The sequence below is a fragment of the Dermacentor albipictus genome, chromosome 6 (genome assembly GCF_038994185.2).
Source record: "Dermacentor albipictus isolate Rhodes 1998 colony chromosome 6, USDA_Dalb.pri_finalv2, whole genome shotgun sequence".
In the NCBI taxonomy this organism is placed as follows: domain Eukaryota; kingdom Metazoa; phylum Arthropoda; class Arachnida; order Ixodida; family Ixodidae; genus Dermacentor; species Dermacentor albipictus.
In genome coordinates this window covers 118,420,876-118,434,715 of record NC_091826.1, presented here as the reverse complement: position 1 = coordinate 118,434,715, position 13,840 = coordinate 118,420,876, and positions in this window count along the sequence as shown.

The window sequence follows — 13,840 nt, the reverse complement described above, 5'->3', positions numbered from 1 at the left end:
CATGCATGTCTTCTTAACCCAAAATTATAGACTGTGACATTACCCACGGTGGAAGAAGCACTTCATTGGTGCAGCTCACTGGTCCTAGAAAGGTACAGTTTGAGGTGGCTGACATGGATGATGTCAAATATAGGTAAAGACAAAGTGGCATCCAGTGTAGACACTTAATCTGTGACAGGGGTCACCTGGCGGAGGATGCAGTAAGGTCCGTAGTATTGCAAGAGGAGTTTCTCTGAAAGACCAACACGTTGAGTTGGAGGCCAAACTAGCACAACAGCACCTGATTCGTATTCCACGTCATGGTGGCGCTGATCATAACAGCATTTCTGGCATGTCTGTGAGGCAGAGAGACTAAGGCAAGCAATCTGGTGTGCTTGGGTCGCTGTGGCTATGACATCATGAGTGTACTCTGTTGGCAAGCCGAGTGCAGTCGAAAGCTTAGTCTCGAAAGCAAAGTCGGCTCATGGCCTGATGGAAGGTAGTAGGGTGAGTAGCCAGGTGTGTCATGGTGCGAAGAATTATAAGCAAACGTGACAAATGGTAGAGCAATGTCCCAGTTGCGTTGAGCATGGGACATTGTGAGCATGTCAGTTATTGTGCAGTTCAGGCGTTTGGTGAGACCATTAGTTTGAGGATGGTGGGCTCTGGTAAGCTTTTGTTTAGTAGCACATGATCGAAGTAAGTCGTCGATGACTTTAGCAAGAAAGTATCTTCCACGATCCATGAGAAGTTGACGAGGTGTGCCGTGGTGTAAGATAACGTCGTGAAGCAACAATTTGGCAACGTCTGTAGCACAACTGGTCAGTAGGGCTCTTGTAATGGCATATGGGGTTGTATAGTCCGTAGCGATGGCAATCCAGTTATCTCCCTCATTTGATATAGGGAATGGTCTGAGAAGATCAATGCCAATACGAAAAAATGGGTCGGTCGGTATATCCAGAGGCTGGAGCAGACTAGTAGGATGCACAGCTGGTCCTTTTTGGCGTTGACACAACTTGCACGTGGTGACATAGCCACCGACGAAGTAGTTTAGATGAGGCCAGAGTAACTGTCGCTGAATTCTGTCATAGGTCCGAGAGATGCCAAGGTATCCAGTGGTGGGAACGTTGTGCATTTGCTGGAGTACAGTCTGTCAAAGATGAGACGGAATGATGGTTAGCAGCTCGGACTCGTCGGGGTGCATGCTGCAGCGGTAGAGTGTCATTCTGTAGCACGAACATGTGAAGGGATGGGTAAGATGGATCAGAGAGTAGATGTTCAATAAGCTGCCATAACAATTCAATGGGTCATTGTTCAGCACCAATTTCTTTCAAGGCAGAAAGTGAGAGAACGCAGATTGTTGTGGCATCCACTAACCCATACGGTGCATCGACAGGATGACAAGACAGGCAGTCGGCGCATGGCGCCCTGATGTAGATGGCCCAACTTGTAGACCACAGTGTATGTATATTCCTGCAGCCGTAGGGCCCAACCAAGGCATCCGGAGGGATCCTTGAGGAAAGAAAGGCAACAAAGGGTATGGTGATCAGTTGTAACTATAAATGGTCGGCCATGTAAGTAGAGTCGGAACTTACCCACCGCCCAAACAAGGGTGAGACACTTGTGCTCGGTAATTGAGTAATTGCGTTCAGATGGAGGAGAGCAAGTGGCTCGCGTAGGTGATAATGCAGTTTGTCTAAATTGGCGTTATGGGTAAAATTTCACCAATGTTGTAGCCACAGGCGTCAGTACGGATTTCTGTCGGAGAGGAGATGTCAAAATGGGCGAGAACAGGAAGTGTGATTAGCTGTGAGAAAGCAGATGCTTGTTCAGAGCCCCAGCAGAAAGGAACGTCTTTCTTGAGAAGGTCAGTCAGGGGACGGGCAACATGGGCGAAATTTTCCACAAACCTGCGGGACTAAGAGCAAAGGCCAATAAAGCTTCGAACATACTTGGCACAGGTTGGTAAGGGGGAAATTCTTTACTGCACGAACTTTTCGCGAGGTCGGGGCAAATGTTTGACAAATCGACCAAATGTCCGAGCATTGTTGTTTGGCGGTGACCGAAGTGGAACTTGGATGAGTTGAGCTGCAGGCCAGGGGTGCAAAAAAGAGAAACACGGAGGAAGGAAACTAAGGAGAGGCCCTACCCCCTCCGCGCGCTGGGAGAAAAGTGTGGCGGAAATGACGTATAGGTTCTCATTTTTTTGCTGTTTTTTTATTTTTTTTGCTGCATAGCCACGCCTTTTGGGCCACAATGGCGGCGTTGTTCTGATTTTTTGAGCGCTCACACGTGTTGCTCTGGTAGGTTTCGTGCCGTGGCAAAGGCGCTGTGTGGGCGGGTTTGCGTTAGTCACCGTGTCTTGTTGCGCTGTGTTACTTGCACCGTGCTCTGCCGGATGTTGCGCGAGCGCGCGCGAAACCACGCGCAGCGCGGCGTGGTTTCGCGAAAGATGTAAACAAGAGAGGAGGGTGGCACAAAAGGCGGATCATCGCCATGAGCAACGCCAACTTCCGGCTTCACTTTTGCTTCACAAAGAGTGACGTCAGGGCCTCTCCTTAGTTTCCTTCCTCCGTGAAGAGAAAGAACGGATGAAAGACGTTCAAGATGGGTCACAAAAGTTGGAGAGAATACGATGACGTCATCCAAGTGGCACCAGATGGACCACTTAAGCCGTGCAAGATCACGTCCATCATCCGTTCAATTTGCGATCCAGTATCGATGAGCGCCGTAATGGGCAAACCATCCACGTCCAAATATCGGATATACTGATCAGAACCTTCGAAGGTTCCGATCAGAGGCAGGATCAGCAGAGGAATTTCAGGCTGTGGGTGCTAGAGCAGCATCACCTCCAGGAGCTACACTAGTTTGTTCCCGTCAGAGAGCGGCGACGGTAAAGTGGGGACGGAGAGTGACGCAGTGAGCAGCGACTGTGTGGTGATGATGAGTGGCTGGTCGCAGTGGCTCGAGCGTTGTCAGGTGCATCTTCGAACTCGGTGGAGGGTGCAAGCGGGCGAGGGTTCAGTGGGAAGCGGTGGTAGGCTGGAAAGCTTGGTTGAGAGTGGACTGGCCAGGAACTTCGGCAGTGGCAAGAGATCTGGCCCACATGTCCACATAAGAAGCAGATGGGTCTGTCATCACGTGTGCGCCATTCTGCTGGGTTGCAATAGCTTGGATTGGGACCCTACTGGCTAGTGAACCAAAAAAAATTAAATCATGGGGTTTAAAGTGCCAAAACCATTTTCTGATCATGAGGCACGCCGTAGTGGAGGACTCCGGAAATTTTGACCACCTGGGGTTCTTTAACGTGCACCTAAATCTAAGTACACTGGTGTTTTCGCATTTCGCCCCCACCGAAATGCAGCCGCCGTGGCTGGGATTCGATCCTGTGACCTCGTGCACAGCAGCCCAACATCATAGCCACTGAGCAACCACGGCGGGTGATGAACAAGGGCAGAGGCAGCAGACGAAGTAATGTAAGAATGGTTAGCAGAGCAGATGGATGGCGAACCCACATTGCCAAGTTCTTGGCGAATGAGTGATTGGATGAGGGACACGAGTCGCCGGGAATCATCAAAGCATTGCGTCACTGGCGTGGCAGGAGGCGCTGCTTCAATTTCTCGCCGGACGATACGTACGACGTCCTTGGAGGAGGTGGGCTCATGCGGAAGACAAAGGTATTCGGACGTCGATGAAGCAGCGGTGTTGGGTAGACGCATGAACTGCTGAACTAAGCGGTGGCTCTTCGCATCTTCAAAGTGGCAACATTCATTAATGATCTCGTTGACTGTTGTTATATTCTTGAAACAAGAAGGCTAAATGTGTCATCCGTGATGCCTTTTAAAATGTGGCTGCTGCCTGTGCCATATCATCCACCTTGCAGCAAAGAGCCAAGACATCCTGGATTTACACCACGTAACATTCCGTGGATGTGCACGGGTCCCAAAGTTCTTACCAGCGCGTCGGTGGCCGACAGGCTTTCCGAACAAATCTATAAGCTTCTTTTGCACTGGTTACAACTTGTAATCTCTTCTTCATGCGACTCAAACCAGACTCGTTCAGTTTGCTTTAGGTAGAATATTATGTGAGCCAGCATAAGCGTGTTAAATGTTATGTGTGCAGACCCATTCGTAATTCTGCAACCAGTCATCAACGTCAACATTGTCAATCTCAGAAAACAGCCCAGGGTCGCGGGGCTGGGACAGGATGACCGTCGTTGGCGTTGAGGGGGCCACAATTGTGAAGACTCTCCTTCGGATGACATGGTGGGCAGGTTACGTCCGCTGCGGAGCTCCGTCTTGTGTGACTACCCCGCACCTCCACCAATAGGTATGTCATGGGAAGGATGAAATGTATGTCTATATACAAATGGCTTTCAATGGCCGAGCCAACATGCATAGAAAAGCGATAGTCAAACTCTTATTCGTTGTCTCCAAGGCTACCATCCAAGTTCTCTTCTTCCAACATTAGAGGCTGTGACAATATACACCATGTTTACAGACATCGTGCTTGTGAAAATTAACATGGCACTGTATTGTGCAGTTACCGCCCACTTGCAGGTGCTAATGCCGCCACAGCTGTTGGGAAACAAGTCAGAACAGCCCCAAAAGGCATGTCTACAGCTACACAATTCCGAAGTACCTAAGAAACAAGCGCAACGACTTCCTTTCCATTTTGCTCATATGCTGTGCCTGCTTTGAATGCTCGTCGTAATGTGACAAGTATGTTCTATTATAGAACGTTAGATGGCGACCTGTGCAACTTCCAGCAGACTGAAACTCTGTAGTATCACGTTATAGTAACACAACGGTATGAAGACACCTGTGCCTGTGCACTTTGTAATAGCTTAATTGTCTGTGATGCCCATACCTTGGAAACAGTCCTCAAACCACATATTGCTCTCTTGTGTTGGTGGCGTGATGTGGCTAGATGAGGTGAGCTTCATCACGTAAAGTAAATGGTGATTGCGACATTAGGACTTGACAACAAAAAAGGAAGGTATATATTTATATATTTACAAGTTTGTTATTTCAAGAATTTCTCAACCCTGATGGCTGTATATTGTATTTCACATGCAGAAGTGAAACCCCATAGTTGAGAAGGTCACCAAGACATGGTCACAGCCCTTGGTCGGTCTGTGGTCTCAATGACCAGTTTCTACACAATGGTATAACCTAGTTCTTAGACTCCGTTTGGTCACCAACAACACTTCATTCCGTACATGATTGTATTGCACTTAGTGTTACACTGACGATTTAAGTGAAGGACAGGACGTGGACATAGTATCGCAAACTACGAACTTTACGAATACTGTTAAAGAACGTGAATACAAGGAGATATGGTGTGGGGTGGATATAAAAAGATATGACAAGCCCTCGGCGTACAATATACACCATCTCCCCCCCACCCCCACCCCGTGCCATATCTCCTTGTATATAAGCACGTTCTTTAACAGTATTAAACAGTTGTCCATGTCCACCAACTAGCCCCCTTCATTGCTTTGCTTCATTCTGTACGAGAGAACACCAGTAGGAAGGGCTGCTCCTGGTTCTCGCACTCATAACAAGCTTTGCCAGTATGCTGAGTTGTCATCTTTGGGGCACAAGTGACAGGGTGTTCTCATAGCCGAGGGCAATTATCCCTCGCAAAACAAGTGCAGGACAAGAATGGCCTTGCTGCAGGTTGCAGGCTCATTGAAAGTGTTTCTAGTATGCAGATTTGTTACTTAAACAGGAGCGGCAAGGCTACACACAGTTACACAGGGGAAACTTGTCAGGCAGGCTGGCAAGCTATTCTTGATGTCCACTTTGGCGCAGATAGATGTTGAATCATACTTACAAAAAGTTCAAAAACTACATTCCCTGCTTATAGCGATTAAAATTAATTTCACCTATTTGTAAGCCATATTAGTGGGCGTTGTAACTTCATATCTCCTGTATCCCCTAATTGAAAAACACCCTTGAAGCTTTCCCAATTGTTTCTCAGTTTTCCTTGTATGCCAGCAAAGCTTTATTTCAATTCAATGTTAGGTTTCATACAAATATTGTTTTAATATTTCTGCTGTTATCTGTATAGTCTGCTCCAATTAGTAGTGCTATGTTTGAAAGTTTCTCGACTCCCGCAATTAACCTACGCTTTTATATTTCCCCCTGCATAAGATGTGCAGTGTTGTCCATATGCCTACTGAGCTTCATCCTAATGATTTCAGCAGCATTAAGAACTTCGCTAAGATATTTGCCTGTAAATCCACTCTATGCACAAATAAAAATGCTCCTGCTTACACGTTTGAATGAGCTATGACTAGGGCTTGGCATTTTCAATTCTTTTACTTAAAAAAGGTCAGTACTTTCTAATGTTTATCCAAGAATTACATTTCTGCTTTATTCCACAAAATGCTTACTCGTGAAATTGCATAGATTTTCTTTTTTTCCATTTTTTTTTTTCGTTGTGGGATATCACTAAACAATGTTATGTCTTATGTAGTGTTTCTTTTGCTATTTTTCCATAGTTGCAACCAATAAAGAAGCAAGGAACAAACAATTGAACATGTCCTATCTTTAAAATATTTTTAAACGTGAATAACTTAAAATTGCACAGCTGTACAAGTCCAGTCAATTTCTTGCTTAAAAATGCAGTGGCCATATCACGTGCAATTAAGTAATGGAGCACAGAAAGTTACAATGCAAGGTCTGTAGTAGATAGCAAATTTATTTCTCACATTTCATGTTCATGAACACACACACACAAAAAGAACATATTACCAAGCCCCATAACATACTAAATTTTTTCTTTTCACTTTTAACCAAAAACAACAAAACTATAGGTGTCACCATGTACATGGATGAGAACATATTGACATTACCCACTCAGTGCTTTCAACAGGGCAGCACTAAGATTCAAACTAATTTAAGACTAGCTAACCAAATAGGTTACATGAAGCTTTCAAAATACCTTGCATATACAATCACAATCTTGCAACATGCCTGCATCACCTGACAGCCATGATTTTGAGCCTCAGGTGTGTCTTCTGTTCAAGAGTCATGGTGGTCACACATGCTCATAGCACAAGCCAAGTGCTTGTGTTATGCATCTTCTTTGAAACAATTCACAAACATCCTCCGATTTCTGGTCAATTTCAGTTTACTGAGATATGTAGTACGCAGAAAACAAATGCACATCTCAGCAGCCGCCATTACGTTAAAGCAGTCGTCGTGAGACGAACCAGCACTTGAGCGGCACAGTCAATGAGACCGCTTTGTTAAAATATCTCAATTCAAAGCTTTTTATAATTCACTAGCCGGAGCTCTATTTAATAAAATGGTGCAGAACATGCAGGTCAAACTGACTAGAGAGAGGAACCAGCTGAGGAGAATTTCGGCGTCTCCTTTTACGACTTTGCCGCAACAATGACTTTCCTGCATACTCAACAACATGACACTTCTGCGTCTTTTCAGGGATTGATGTACACCTACATAAAGGTACAGCATGCACTTGGTGTATTTTCAGGTATACGCGAGATCAGAATGTGCCACGTTTTATGCCATGTATATCTGTGATCAAAGTACTCTGTGCACCACATCACTGACAAAAGAAGAAACACATTTCTAGGCAGCTTGGACTGACAACCAGAAAGTGACGAATGTGCTGCGCAGTGGCATCGCTAGGGTCAATGGCACCCAGGTCCGTGGCCCGCCACGACACCCACCCTCATTTTCAGTCTCGTTTCAAGCAACAAAGCACAATTTTTATGATCACGGCTTGCTTCACAACATGGAGATTTTTTTTCTTGTAGCTAACAACGAATAATTTTTATTTATTTTTAAAGTATCCAATGTAACAAGTGCTCCACACAACTCCCAGTTCAGCACGACATCACATCGAAAGCGCATATTTACGTGTTTATTTTGTATTAATGGGCAGAAAAGGAGGAGTGTGCAAATTTCTTTATTTCGAAAAAAACACTCTCAAGAAATAAACTGAGCTAAAAGTTTTCGTCAGATGACTGTCCAGAATAAAACATGGAGATAAAACACAAGAAATGCAGACTTTGAGCATCTAGAAAGACCTGCAGCAATATGTGCAAGCGCAGTGTACGTACATTGCATGCATATACACGTGCAGTACACGTTATGTATGTAGCCACATAGGTATATGCACAAGAATAAATTATCTGCATTTTTAAAGTGAAGTTGAAAGAAGCCTCTCAGAAGGAGGAAACTTGAAAGGACAGCAAAATAACAAGCCAGAAATCGTAGGCGATTAGCGCAAAGAAAAATACAGTTTCAATAGAAGGTGCTACTTCTAAATGAGCTTCCGTTAGAAACTAAAAACACAAATTTATGCTAATTTCGCATTATCTGCCAGCGCAGTCGGCCCCAATGGAGATATATTTCTACAGCACTTACAAAGAGCACTATGTGGGTGTATCTGCGAAACAATTTATGTACCTGATGAAGTAGTTCTGCACATACCCACAAGGTGGAGAGAAGTAATTAGTAAGGGGAAAATGAGACGTGCACCCCATCGTAGCAATTGCTACAATGGGGTGGATGTCTCATTTTCCCTTTATTAACTTATGTATCTCTTGGGGATGACGTCCCTAATGTATATTTAACTCCACATTCTAAAGCGCCTCAAGTCATTAAGCTTTGCTAAAGGTGCCCTCCTACAAATTTCCACCTTTTTTGTTTTCTGTAGTCAGCGCACACTGCTACTGTTCCATTACACAAAAGGTGTCCGGTGCCTTTTCACTTTTTTGACTAATGATTCTTTGCCATTTCATACCTTCCACCCAACCAGTGACGTCACTGGCACTGTGATATTTACAATGACAGCTGAACTGCAGCCTCGTTTCTTGTTACATGGCAAGACATCGTTTTTTTTTTTTTTCATATTGCAAAGCAAGTTGCTTGTGTGACACAACTCTTCATAGTGATGATCTGTGTTAATATTATATTTGAGTAGGTAAGCGATCAATGTCTTGGTCCATTTTTGCAGCCACTCACAATACACTGCCTTGAGATCAAGCAGTCTGGAACGTCTCGTCAGTTTTTATATGACAGAAGGATAAAGTACGCTAACAGCCCGAAAATACACAAAACCACACAGATGCTCAAATAACACAATACAGTGTTACAAAACATTAATACGAAATAATACAAAACATTAATTGCTTTTGTGATAAGAGTAACATTTTCAAAAACAGATGTCACATACTCCAAACTTTGCATGCAACTGTGCAGGTGGATCTTTAAAAGACACCATAAAGAATTCTCGACAATACAGTGCTTGCGTCATAATGTGGAAGCATGCAAGATCTTGCTATTAGGTGCATTTTCTCAGCAGCCATAATTTACAGTACTCAGCCACCACGACCTTCGCCAAAATTGGCACCTTCTTGGGTTCAATTCCATTCACACTAAGAAACATATAATACCACCAAAGTCACAGTTATCGGTAGAAACAAAATCTGCCTTCATGCTAAAAAAGCAAGGAAGCATTCTTATATTAGCAGTATATTTACAATTCTCTAAGATAAACTGTGCATGGAGCTCTCGCAAGTTTTGCAACACCTCACTACAGCTAACAAAACAAAATCCAAGTACGCAACAAAAGTATAAAAGTGGTAGCGCTAAAATTTTGTTTCGTTTTGTGCCTCACTTCATCTCCGTCTCACTTTCATTTATTGTTTTTTTAACTACAGCTTAGCAATGTGAAAGAACGATCCAGTTGGTATTCCATGACCAAACTTTTTTAGCGCACAGAAACTAGACACAAAACGGATAAGACATTAGCGATTGTGCTTGCCTTATCTCTTTCGTGCCCATGGTTTCTGCGTGCTAAAAAAAATGCTCGGCCATTCTTTGGACATATATACATTTACAACATGAAAGGTGTGGTGCAAGTGTCTCACTACTCATGCCCAATATGTTCGGTGCTTGTAATACTAAAGAGTGCACACAAAGTCATCTACTTTTACAACTTCAAAATGACAAGAAAGCCACAAGAGTAGTGAAAGATTTTTTTGCGTGTTAACAGCCAAACTATGTTCCTTTATTTAACCAGCCAAACAAGACTATGTGGGGTGCAGTAGTTTCCAAAAATGATATTACAATGAAAGTTCAAATACTAACAAACTGCATCGTACAGGTCCATGCTCTCATAGTATTAAAAAGGAGTATTCTGTTGATATGCCACAAAATGTTCAACACCTTCTAGGTAACGGCAATCATCTGTCAAGTAGCTGGACGTGCATTTATCACTTGTTTGGAGAAAACAATTTTCGGCACAGTATATGTGACAGCAACACATGCAAAGGAAGCACAATGGCTTCATTTTTCTCATCATAGAATCTTCCACTCCAGTGATTTCTTAATCACTGGTAAATCACAATGGCTAACAGTTAGCTCCTCCAGTTGTATGTACAACTAAGTATATGCACGTGCATTCTTAGTGGCACCCTCAATGAAGGAATGATGCACTACACCGATTGCGAGAACCAACTTAACAATACAGAGCTTAGCAAGGAATTTCTATGAGCGATTAAGTATTGCAAGCTTTGAAAGAAGCACAGTGAATATGCGTACAAGATAGCCTTTGTTAAAAGTTATATGACTATGTTGCCTACGACCGCCATGCTAACTACAAACTCCTTAAAGCAGTTAATGTGGTATGCCATAGTTTCCAACACTGAGAAATGAAAAGAACTCTCGCACTTGCCATCCAGAGAGGTGGAGTGTCAGGAGCACCATGGGAGACGCACCGCACCGCTGAGCAACACACACAGTGAAAGCGCAGAGCAGCCCGTGTACTTTTGACAAAGGCTGTACGCAGTTTATTGCATCAGGTCAAGCTTGACCCATAATTTCATAGCACACAATTTCTTGATTCTGCACTCTGCAGAGGTAGCAGAACGATGGTGGTTTACACAAAGACGAGTTGCATACACTCGATTACAAGGAGGCAGCCATGTGTAGATCGTTTTACTTCTGGTCAGTGACATCTTGGAAATGCTTGGCTGTTAATATAAGAGTTTCAAAAAGGTCTGCACTACGTCAGATCAATGCGGCGTAGCAATACCCGATGTGTCAGGAGCGCTTGTGTTAAACAAATACATGTGCACATTAAAGGGATGTTGAACAGAAGAACTACGTTAAAGGGCCCCTCACCAGATCTGGCAATGTACTGCGGGATAACAACCGTGTCTGCAAAGTATTACATCGCTTCACACCGTGGAAAGATCTGAAATTTCAATCCGAACGCCGTTTCTCTCTTCACTCGCGGCCGCCGCGCTGCAAGCTGGACAGTGACGTAATCGTGTCCGCAGTGTGATGTCACTCGTGGTGACACGTAACTTCGAGAATTATTCAAGACAACATGTATTATTTGTACAATCTTTTGCTTGAATTTACGAATTGAAGTTTATAGAAATAATAAAGCACACAAACGGAATGTCTGCGTGTTTTTTGTTTTACTTCACACCGAATCAAGAGATATATACTTCTGCTTCGTCTGCTTGTTCTCACGGTCGTGTGGTCATGTGCACAGGTACCAAAACTATGCCATTTTCTACTGTGTTCTAGCGCGTGATCATGCTCTGCGATCTACTAGTTCTGCCTCAGTATTCGTGTAGCACTGAATTATACTGCTAGTCATTTTTCCTTGTGCACAGCGTGCAAAATCGTGTGCTGCACTAACGAGACAACAGAGCTGTTGTCTCGTTAGCGCAGCACATGCAGCGCTTCGTCGTGCTAGGACACTCGACGCTATCGGCGGAAATGCGTAGCGGCAAAAAAGAAGAAAAAAAGCAAGGAGCAAAAAAAAAACAAAAATGAAGGCGGGGCCTGTGACGTATGCTTCACGTGATTCTCGAGGTCCGGTATGGGAGAATGCAGGGAAAGAATCTCACTTGCCTAGGCTAGAAAGGGCGAGTGGAGAGAGGATTTTGCTTGGCTGTGGAGCATGCCTGCTGAAATCATGGGTTCGCGGCACTGAAATATTTCTATCTCGGCTATTAATGAGCCAACTTGAAATTTTTTTATGGCAGAATGCTCCCTAGAGGACACGTAACAACTTCCAGCGTATAACCAAAATTTGCTATGGGGCCTGGTAAGGGGCCCTTTAAGCTATATCATTATATTATGTGCCCCGAGTACTAAATAGTGAGTGAATAGTATATGCCAGCCAAATCTTTAAAAAAATAATAATAAATATGAGTGGCAATGCCATTTTGAAATTTGTGCACCAACTCCTTGCGGCATTGCAGATTTTGACAGTGTACAAATGACCATGGGTGGCTTCTGGCTCCCTCATAGAATGACAGGCAGAATAAATGAAGGAAAAAAAATTAAGATGCCAGATCCAATGCACTAGTTGGAACCTACCTTAAGCAAAGCTTTGTTGCAACATTTCAATGAAATGCTATGCAAAAAGGCATATGATGCATTCAATTTTATTATTCCCAGGTAATGTGCAAGGAACTTATTTACATTATTCCTCCCATTGCAAAAGGTTTTTGTCATATGGCTTTGCAATAATATGTATTATAACTGTTCATATTCCATACTGCATTTTACAGCATAGCCAAATACTTGCCTGCCCGACAAGATATTTCTTATAGGCTTTGAGAAGGGTCCCACAACATAGCTGCAAATGCCACGTTCTTGCTCGCATGTAACCATGGAGACCACGCGACCGGTGTAGTATCGGTCCAATCTTCATTACGCCACCTCCAGGATCAGCCCAGTTTATTTATCCAGTGAGAAACCAATTGAGCAGACGTGCCAAAACCCCAGAGGGGTAGGTAAAGAAAACTTTGCTTCAATGAAAGAATTATGCATCTGAAAGTGGATATTTGTTGCAGCAAGGACATTTTTATACTGTTTGTTGTTTCACAGCATAACATATCTTCTCACCGGCATGCCTGTAGGGCCAAGTACAGCTGGCTATACAAGCCTACTCATCATAAGCCTCCCTGCCATTTCGTCATCTACTCAGTGGGAAACACACACCAAGACTTGGAGAGGCAGACAAAAAATGCTTTGCTTGAACAAAGGTAGCGTCTGTGAACTTTGGCTTGGGTTGCTCATAGTAATACATGTCAGGAAATTGGGCACCAAAATTCAGCTTTTAATCAGTGATTTTCAAGTTTGCAGCTCTGTGCTGAAGCACTTCAAGTCTGACGGTTCTGCACGGCCTATAATATTTAGAGGTGGTGTTGCCTACAATACATGGCATGACATGATGTCGGACACTGTGGTTCTGTTACTACTGTGATTGCCATTACAGGAGCTGAATATTTTGTTCACAAGCTAAAAGGCAGTGCAGAAGCAGATTTTGTTCAGCTACACATAATTTTTCATAGGTGTTCACAGACTCAGGCTACAATAGATGTAAAACAGGTGCTGGGAAGCAGGTGATCTTCTGAGGAAATTATCTCAACATATGGCAAGATGGGTACGGCCACTGCAGGAATATGGTGGCAAGTTCAAATCATGCATCTCATCTGTCCCTATTTACAATGGTTAAACAGCAGTCAGTCACTGATAATAAAAGGCACATTCAAACATGAAAGAAAACTTCCTGCAAAAAAAAGTAGCTGAAACTAAAACTTTACAATGCTTCACTAGAGCGGAAATGTGAGCTAGTTTGCTATTCATGATCAGACTCTGATAATAGCTTCTTCTGTCTTTCTTGATGAGGGAACGGTGTTCTCATGCGAGGTGTAAACGGTTTGCTTTGTGCTGCGTCGAGAATAAAAGTGCACCCCTGACAAATAAAAGCCAGTTGGAAGACAGAGCTAGTATGTATATACACCTTTTCTATGTCTATGTTCGTCCGTCACATTATGCATTGTTATTAG